General features: G+C 42.4%; 1 long non-coding RNA gene and 2 other non-coding genes across 3 annotated transcripts; all 3 read left to right on the top strand.

Moving 5' to 3' along the window:
* Positions 1-4383: 4383 nt before the first annotated feature.
* On the top strand, positions 4384-7003 carry LOC141487660 (uncharacterized). Its single transcript, XR_012468488.1, has 6 exons — positions 4384-4456; positions 5262-5314; positions 5577-5649; positions 5739-5802; positions 6168-6208; positions 6483-7003. It is a non-coding gene; the product is annotated as an uncharacterized LOC141487660 (long non-coding RNA).
* Positions 5972-6044, top strand: LOC141490319 (small nucleolar RNA SNORD50). The gene has a single exon (XR_012469159.1). It is a non-coding gene; the product is annotated as a small nucleolar RNA SNORD50 (small nucleolar RNA).
* On the top strand, positions 6264-6334 carry LOC141490318 (small nucleolar RNA SNORD50). Its single transcript, XR_012469158.1, has one exon. It is a non-coding gene; the product is annotated as a small nucleolar RNA SNORD50 (small nucleolar RNA).
* Positions 7004-9954: the final 2951 nt, after the last annotated feature.

Genomic DNA, 9954 nt, shown 5'->3' with positions numbered 1-9954 from the left:
TTCATAGCAGCCCTGTTTGTGGTGGCAAAGAATTGGAAATTGAGTGAATGTCCTTCAATTGGAGAATGGCTTAGCAAACTGTGGTATATGTATGTCTTGGAACACTATTGTTCTATTAGAAACCAGGAGGGATGGGAATTCAGGGAAGCCTGGAGGTATTTGCATGAACTGATGCTGAGTGAGATGAGCAGAACCAGAAGAACACTGTACACCTTAACAGCATCATGGGGGTGATGATCAACCTTGATGGACTCATTCATTCCATCAGTGCAACAATCAGGGACAATTTGGGGCTATCTACAATGGATAATACCACCTGTATCCAGATAAAGAGCCATGGAGTTTGAACAAAGACCAAAGGACTATTACCTTCAATTTAGGAAAAAAAACAGATATCTTGTCTGATCTTGTTATCTCTTATACTTTTCGTTTCTTCCTTAAAGATATGATTTCTCCCTCATCACACTCAATTTGGATCAATGTACAACATGGAAACAAAGTAAAGACCGACAAATTGCTTTCTGTTGGGGGCAGGAAGTAAGATTGGAGGGAAAATTCTAAAACTCAAAATCTTTAACAAAAAAAACAGTAACAGTGTGAGATAATCAGTTCTGAAGGACGTAGTACCACTCAGAGCTTCAGTGTTCAACGTCAAACCTAAGAGACTTGTGATTAAAAAAAAAAAAATGCCATCCACATCCAGAGGGAAAACTATGGAATTTGAATGCAAAACAAAGCACATTATTTTCACTTTTTTTAAAAATTCTATATTTTTACTTTATTTCTCTTTTATTTCCTCCCTTAGTTCTAAGTCTTCTTTCACAACATGACTAATATGGAAATATGTTAAACATGATTTTACATGCACAACCTCTATCAGACTGCTTTCTGCTATGGGGAGGGGATTGGGAAGGGAGGGTGATTGAAAAATGTGAAACTCAAAAGCTTGCAAAAGGATGAATGTTGAAAACTATCTTTACATGGAAAAAAAAGTTTAGAGTTATTTTTTAAAATGTAATGGAGAAACATTCAGCAAAATAAATAAAAATATAATGCAAAAAAATAACATGGGAAGTGCCTTCTTAGGGCATAGAGGTAAAATTCAAAGAACCTGCAGAACCTTCCTCAGAATGGAGAAATTTACCAGTGGAAAAAAAGGACTGCAGTAGTGGCAAAGTCCGAAAAGAAGGAACAGAGCCAAGAGAAGAAACTGAATGCACATTTTTTTTATGTTGACTTGTATACATGTCATTTCCCCTACAAGCTTCTGGAGGATAGGCATAGTTTCCTCCATTACCACCAGTATCCAGTACACTATTGTTATTTATCCTTCATTTTCTTTTGTTTTTGCAAGGCAATGGGGTTTAGTGACTTGCCCAAAGTCATACGGCTAAGTATCAAGTGTCTGAGGTTCATTTGAACTCCAGTCCTTCTGACTCCAGGGCAGGTGCTCTATCCACTGCACCACTAGCTGCCCCAGTCCTTCATTTTCAAAGACCATGACATCAGGGAGGTGATGCCAAAACATGCATGTGACTTGGACTGGAGTGAGGAGCTGCTGTGCTAAGTCACCTGCCTCACTTTCTCCTCCAGTCATCTGGGCTCAGTGACCAGATAGGAATCAGGACCACTAGAGATAGTCCTGGAAATGAGGCAATCCGAATTAAGTGACTTGCTCCAGGTCACACAGGTAGTGTCTGGGACCAAATTTGAATTCAGGTTCTCCTGAGTTCAGGGCAGGTGTTTTACCCACTGTGTCATCTAGTTGCTTGCTGACTTTAACATTATTGTAATTTGGTAAATCGCCCTCAATCTATTTTCTCTTTTTTTCAGACTTTGCCTCTCTCTTTTAAGTGAGTCTTTCTATGGCACTTGGGCTGGAAGTATAATGTTCACTCACAGGTTGATCCCAATGATGACTTTACAAAGTTTTAACCTAATCATCATATTTTTTTCATACCTACCTCTTTGAACAGCCCAGGGAGTCATATTGGTGGCTAACCCATAAGTTTTAGTATCAATGGTGTTCAATCATCCAGTCCTTTTTGACTCTTCATGACCCTGTGGACGAGAGCACTTCAATACTGGCTATGAATTTTCTTGGCAAAGCTACTGGAAGTGGGTTGATAATTCCTTCTCCAATGGATTAAGGCAAACTAATGTAAATGCCTGAGGCTGAATTTGAACTCAGTGAGCCAGCTTGGCGCTTACAGCTAGAATGTGGGCAGCTAGATGGTGCAGTGGATGGAACGCTGGCCTTGGAGACAGGAGTAGGGGAGTTCAAATGTAGCCTCAGACCCTTGACTCTCAATAGCTGTGAGATCTTGGGCAAGTCACTCAGCTCTGATTGCCTGGCATCCAGGGCCATGTCCAGTCGTCCTGATCTAAATCTGGCCACTGGAGCCAGATGACTGGAGAAGAGTCAGGCTGGTGACTTTGCACAGCCCCCCCCCCGACTCAAATCCAATTCTGGCACTTGTCCTGGCATTGCTTCCCTGATGTCATGTCTTCTTTGACAAGTATAGGATCCAGTAAGTAGCAAAGAGATTATTGGGCATCATGCCCATCCTTCCAAAGTCTTTTTTTTTAGGTTTTTGCAAGGTTAAGTGGCTTGCCCAAGGCCACACAGCTAGGTCATTATGAAGTGTCTGAGGCAGGATTTGAACTCAGATACTCCTGACTCCAGGGTTGGTGCTCTACCCACTGTGCCACCTAGCTGCCCCAAAATCTTTTTTTTTAAAGAATTTTTTTTAAATTTGTTTTTAGAGTCAACAGATGCCTATGGTTAAGATTAGTCTCTTCTAGATCTCAAGCTATGATCCCACCATCTCCTATTGATTCACCCACAGCCCATCCCCCTAGTCTTTGAATTAATTACCTCATTTAGTCTGGTTAAAAATTTTTCTCTTGTATATGTATGTGATGGAACACTATTGTTGTATTAGAAACCAGGAGGTTTGGGAATTCAGGGAAGCCTGGAGGCATTTGAATGATCTGATGCTGAGTGAAATGAAGAACCAGGAGAACACTGTACACCCCAACAGCAACATGGGGGAGATGATCAACCTTGATGGACTCATTCATTCCAATCAGTGCATCAATCAGGGACAATTTGGGGCTGTCTGTAATGGAGAATACCATCTGTAGCCAGAGAAAGAATTGTGGAGTTTGAACAAAGACCAAAGACTACTCCCTTTAATTTAGAAAAAAATACTGGTATCTTATTGTCTGATCTTTCTTCCTTAAGGATGTGATTTCTCTCTCATCACATTCAATTTGGATCAATGGAAACAATGTAAAGACCGACAAATTGCTTTCTGTAGGAGTGGGGGAGGGAATTAAGATTAGGAGGAAAATTTAAACTCAAAATAATAAAATCTTTTTAAAAGAATTTCCCTTGTGGGAAGCTAGGTGGAGCAGTGGATAGAGTCAGGAGGACCCGAGTTCAAATCCTACCTCAGTAGACTGTTGCCTTTGGCAACCCCATTGCCTTGCAAAATCGGAAAAACAAAATTCCCTTATTTATAAGATAAAGTTCAAGTGCCTTCTCTTCAGGGAAGCTCTCCTCAGTGCTCCGGGTGTTAGACCTGGGGAAGCTCGGTGCTAGTCAGGGGGCCCCGAGTTCAAACCCGGCCCGGGCGCTTACTAGCCAGGCGGCGGGTCAGTCGGCCTCACTAAGGCATCTGCGCCCGGGGCCGGTAATTGTGCAGCGCTTGGCCCAGGCCTTGGGGTCGGACTCCAGCCGTCCCTCTGCGGCCCAGGCTGGGCGTCTGAAGGAGGAGGAGGGGCCGGGCCCGGCCCCGGCCCCGGGGGCTCTAGCTCGGCGGCGCAGCCCCGGCCGGCCCGGGCCCGGGCCCTCTGCAGCCATCGTCACTGTCAGCCCCGGCCCCGGGGCGGCCCGCGGCGCCGCCGCTCGCCAGCCCGGCCACGGAGCGCTCGGGGCAGGGGCCGGAGGGCGGCCCGGCCCGGCATCTCCAGGAGCCCCGGCCCTGGCCGCCTTGACTCTGGCTCCGGCGGCGCGGGCTGGGAGGGCCCGTTTGAATTCTGGCGCCACTGGCGAGCCAAGCAGGGCCCGGCCCGACGCGGCAGGCTGAGCGAGAGCCGCCCCAACCTGCCGGGACTGGGCCGCGCGGCGCGCGCGCGCCACCCACAAGAAGGCAGAGGCACGCCGCCGCGGCGTGCGTGCGTACGTGCGCGCACCCGAGCCGCCCCGGAAGGACAGGGCAGCGACACGCGCCGAAGTACGGAAAAGGAGCCGGGAGTTCCCCAACGACTCGCCACGCCCTGTTCAGAGCGGCGTGAGGCCCCGCCCCCTCTGCCCGCCCCCGCCCATCGCCGTGTGCCTGTCCAATGGAAAATGAGGGGGCGGGTCCTGATTACGCATCCGCTATATAAGGAGCCGCCCGAGGGATTGAGACCTCTTTTCGGCTGCGCTGGCTGCTGTGACTTATTAAAGGTGAGGAAATTCGGGGAAGCTTGGGCGGGTCGGGGATAAATCTAAGGATGATAAGATAAAAAAGCATTTCTAAGATGATAGTATTCTTCATTCTTTGCAGAAGAACGGTGAAATCTGGGAGATTGTAAATTTCGGCTTCCATTCGGGCATTGGGGGGGAGAGGGTGAAAAAAAAACCTTGAAGGCGGGCAAAAACTTGCCGGGGGTGGGGGATGGAACGGCGGGGGGGCGGGGATGGAGCGTGTTTCTCCGTAGGCGTCTTATTGGCGGGCCGCAAAACTACGCATCCCAGCATGCTGTGCGGATGGCGCCGCGCGGTGCATTGTAGGAGGAAGGGGAGGAGCTTTCCGACCGCGTGGAGCCCGAAAGCAGAGCGTGGCTTTGGCGGGACCGCGTGGACCCGCCGGCATCCGGGCTTGGGAGGAGGGGAACCTACGGAGGCCACCAAACCTCCCCCACGTTCGTGCTCTTTGTTACGTCTATGTGGGAAAGCGTGCTGTGGAAAGGAGGTTGGAGGGAAGATGGCGAATGGCCCGCCCCGCCCCCCCCAGTCACGCTGACTGATCCGCGCTGAGGTGGCGGGTTGTGCAGGCCGCAAGCTGAACACGTGAGCCTCCCGCGCTGCCCGCGGGATTTTGCCGACTCTGCAGAACGTGGGCCCTGCATGCCGCCACGTTTGGAGGCTCTTTTATAGACCAGACATTAAGTGTCTGAGATGGGATTTGAACCCAGGTACTCCTGACTCCATCGCCGGTGCTTTATCCACTACGCCACCTAGCCGCCATAACTTTTATTTTCTCTTGCAGAAATGGCAACAATTCTCCGTGATTGTTCAGAACGGTCCTTGAGGAACACTCAGGTCTGAAAATATTTTTAAAAGAATATTTGTTTTTAGAAGGTAGTGTTTTTAAATTAGTTTTAAAGACTGTACTTTTTGAATTACGTAGTTGCGGAATAAGTTGTGCTTTCTAAACTAAAACTAGCAAATCATAGGGCAATTTCCCTAGTACTGGGTGATCAGGAACCCAGAGCATGTTCCAAAAGGCAGATGACCTTGAAGCTGGGGTAGAAATGATACAAGGTCTTTGGGTGTATGAATGAAAAATTGTTTCCTCTTCTAGACTCAGACAAAAACATTGGGACATGCTGATGGATATTCTAGCAGTTACAAGTCCATAAATACTTGAACAGCAGGTAAGCATAGGAAACTGGGTACTTGTAAATTTTCTTAAGAGCTGCTATCAAGATACTATTAAAATCTGTGGATTTTTTTGTTTCTGCAGGAGGCGCATCCATGTGATCAAAGCCCAATGCCTTGTTAATTATGACTGATGGCTCCAGTTTGAGGTGTGTGAGTATATACATATACATATATAATTGATATCTAACTTTAACCCAGTAACTAAGTAGCATTTTCCTTTTTCATGTTTTATATTTTAGTGATTGGTAATACTATAGAAAGTTGGTCTTAATTAAAATAACTGGGTGAGAGAAATTTATTGAACAGATCTGGTCTAATCAATGATGAACCTATCCCGAACCTGATTTCTTGATGAAAAAACTCAATATACGGATCTGGCTTCTGAGAAGACCATGCTGTTACAGATGTGGAGTTTTATAATAGGAAATTGATGCTTTAAAACAGGGTAGGGGGTAATATGATAATAAAATAAGTTGAAGTATTACTAATAGACTATTATCTTTATCAACAGCAATGACAAACATGAGGACCTCTTAATTACAATATGCCAAAGTAAGTAAGATGTGCCCTATTGTATAGTAGTTGCATAAACTTAATATCTTGGTCTTATTTATGATGATTCTATCCCGAACCTGAATTCCTGTTGAAAACCTCTATTACGGATCTGGCTTCTGAGATAAGACCCAAAAATGTATAATGCTTTCATAAATTTTAGTTTTCTAAGAATGTCACAGATCTATAAAAGCACTTTGCTCTGCTGTGAAGCCATCTATTTGTTAATAATTTCCTATGGGAAATTAAAACCCAAATGTTTTTCCCATTTCAGGGATCATTGATTGCATCAGCCTTATGAGAAGTATATGGATGGTGACTGGAAATGAACTACAAGCTCTGAGATGAAACTTTATCATTCTGGGAATGCTAGGGCCAAATTTTTATGTTTTTAAAACTTTGGGATTGTGTCTTGAATTGAAAATTGTTCAACTTTTAAATTCATGGAGAATTTATGAATGTTATGTATCACTTGACTCTTTCTGTGAGTGCCTGTATTTTATAACATTAAAAACTGTTAAATCAAAAAGCTATCCTTTCTGTTTCATAACAATTAAACTTTGGGTATATTTATGTTTGAAAATGTTAAGTGATGCTTTGAATCTACCTTACAAAACTTCTTTCACTACAGGTTCATTTTATTTTACAAAATAAGTTTACAAACTTGGGGTGATTTAAAGTCCATGTACTATTGCTATTTTGGTTGGGGGTGGGATATGATCCTTTTTTCTGTTCTAAGAGAGTTAGAATTGAGCCTAAGGCTAGTTTGTCTTTGCCATGTGGATAGAAAAGCATTATTAAAGGTGAGTAGTATCATTTGATCAATGTATTTGCTGAACAATTCAACTACAAAGGTTTTACCTGGAAAACTAGATAGCTTGATCCCATTCAATCCAAATTCTTAGATTTAATTTTTTTTTTTAGATTTTTTGCAAGGCAAATGGGGTTAAGTGGCTTGCCCAAGGCCACACAGCTAGGTAATTATTGTCTGAGACTGGATTTGGACCCAGGTACTCTGGACCCCAAGGCTGTTTTATCCACTACATCACCTATCCGCCCCATTCCATTGATTTTTGCCATTATGATTGAATCTATTGAAATGGTAGAATGAGGTAATTATTTTCCCAACTTAATAGTAACACCTTCTTTTGCTTACATTCTTGATTATTTGAAACATCAATTGGGCTTTACCCAAGGTGTATTTCAAGCTTTAAAAATGTTTGAGGTTTCTTGGTATTCTTTGCTTAGCCTGTGAATACTTCCATGTTCCCCCCAACACCCACATTTTAAACTACTTTAGAATTTATATATAATTCATGTCTTTACAAAATCTTCATTTTCAAAAAAATCTTATTGTGATCTTGCTATCTCTTAAGACTTGTTTCTTAAGGATATGATTTCTCATCACATTCAATTTGGATCAATGTACAGCATGGAAACAAAGACTGACAGATTGCTTTTTGTGGGGCTGGGAGGGAAGTAAAATTGGGGAAATTGTAAAACAACTCATTAAAAGTTTTGGTGGCATAGGCATTGTGAAATAACTGTACAATATGTACAAAAATACGAAATGGTGGGTACAGTGGATAGAGCACCAGCCCTGGAGTCCAGAGTATCTGAGTTCAAATCTGGCTTCAGACACTTTAATAATTACTTAGCTGTGTGGCCTTGGGCAAGCCACTTAACCCCATTTGCCTTGATGCAAAAAAAAAGATAAATTTTAGACCAGAGGGGGTATTAATAGGCAAATCTGGAAAGTTTTCATGTATGCAATGTGATAGAAAACTAGTGCCAACACATGGGGGATGGATTTCCCCCAGTTCAAGGAGCAGCAAGGCTATGGAAGGGTTGTAGAATGTATATGAAGGCTTATCAAAAGACTGGCTAAATAGAGCAAAAGAACCTATACTTGATTCTGGAAGTAATGATTAGAGATGTATAATAAGGTAAGATATATACTTTGGGAAAATAAAAAGCTGCAGATGATGGCTTAGCCTAGGGAGCCTGAGGCCTGAAGTCCAAGGAGGACTTGAAATAAGCCATGCAAGAAGTTAATGAGGACTTGAACCAAGGTGGTTTTGTGGTTGGAGAGAAATGAGAAACTGGCACTTGCTCAAATAGCTGAGTGAGGTGACTGAGGGCACCAATATTGTAAGGAATGCTTTACCTCTATGGTTGACTGGATCAGTGGATAGTGCCTTGGTAAAGGGTACAAAGGTGGAATTTTGTATAAATGAGCTGTTTTTAACATTGGAAGGAGATTGCTGTAGGAAGCTAGGTAATGCAGTGAATAGGGTGCTGGACCTGGAGTCAGGAAGACCTGAATTTCAGATGGGACCTTAGAGGCTTACTTAAAAGCCTTGTACCTGGGCAAGTCACTTAACTTCACTGCCTCAGTTTCCTCAATTGTAAAATTTCTCATGGTTGTGTTGATCAGAAATGTTTGTAAAATACTTAATATTATTGGCTGGGTACATAATAGGTATAATGCTTAATTCCTTGACTTTATTCCTTTCCCTTCTCTGGGATATCAAGTTCAAAATGTACAAAAGGGAATTTATGATGTGGAAATACAGCCATATATTCACTACCATTAAACAGATCTGGAAGATGAAAAAACCTTCAAAGGAGATGAAAGAGACAGCCAAATCTGAGACTATATAGGAAAGTATGACCAAGGACATAGTTGGGCAAATGAGGCTTGAACCTGGATATATACTATTTTCCTTCAGGAAAAAGTAATGCAGTAGTAGCCTATGGAATTTGATCTCAGAATGAAATGTTCAGATTACAGCACAAAATATGGCAGAGGCAGGTAATTAATAGAGGAAATTATTAAAATAATTGAAATTAGATCAATTGAGGATTTGACTGACTTATTAATATAATGAACTATTATGGCATAAGAAAGAGGTATGAGAAAACTTAGGCTTGTATGAATTAATGTTCCATGAAGCCAGTAAAATCAGTTGATTATATCATGACTGAAAATATAAAGGAAAGCAACTTTACAAGACTGAAGAATTCTGATCAATGCATGGACCAAATCACTACTCCAGAAGATTGATTTTAAAGCTTACTCCCCAAGCCATGGAGGAGAAGAGTTGGATTGTAGTTTCCAAATAAGGCCTGCATTTTCCAATTATGATTAGTGGCTAAATTTGTTTTGCTTGATTACACTTATTTGTTATAAACGTGAAATTGTTTAAAGACTTCAGGTACCCTATGTATTTGAAATAATCATGCATGATAGAGGTTTATAATTTTATATACAAAATATAATTTAGGTGAAATGTAACTGAAAACTAAACTCTTCCCACTGCATCTTACTGAACTATTCCAATAGATTTTTCTGATTTCATAATTCTTCAGTTCTTCCCTACTGCTGTCAAATCTATCATTTGAATGAGGGTTTCTTAACATTTTTGCATTATAGTCTCATTTGGAAGTTTATACGTCCTTCACAGAAACAGATTTTTTTTTTTAGGTTTTTGCAAGGCAAATGGGGTTAAGTGGCTTGCCCAAGGCCCCACAGCTAGGTAATTATCAAGTGTCTGAGACTGGGTTTGAACTCAGGTACTCCTGACTCCAGGGCCGGTGCTTTATCCACTACACCACCTAGTCGCCCCACAGAAACAGATTTTTAAAATACATAGATTACAATAGAAACTAAAAGAAAATAAAGATGTAATTTTTCCCATCCAAGTTCATTGTTACCCTGAAATCTATCCATGGAACCTGGTTTA

The sequence above is a fragment of the Macrotis lagotis genome, chromosome 5, assembly GCF_037893015.1.
Source record: "Macrotis lagotis isolate mMagLag1 chromosome 5, bilby.v1.9.chrom.fasta, whole genome shotgun sequence".
In the NCBI taxonomy this organism is placed as follows: Eukaryota; Metazoa; Chordata; class Mammalia; order Peramelemorphia; family Peramelidae; genus Macrotis; species Macrotis lagotis.
The sequence above is the reverse complement of the archived record's forward strand: the minus strand, read 5'-3'. Positions and strand labels throughout refer to the sequence as shown.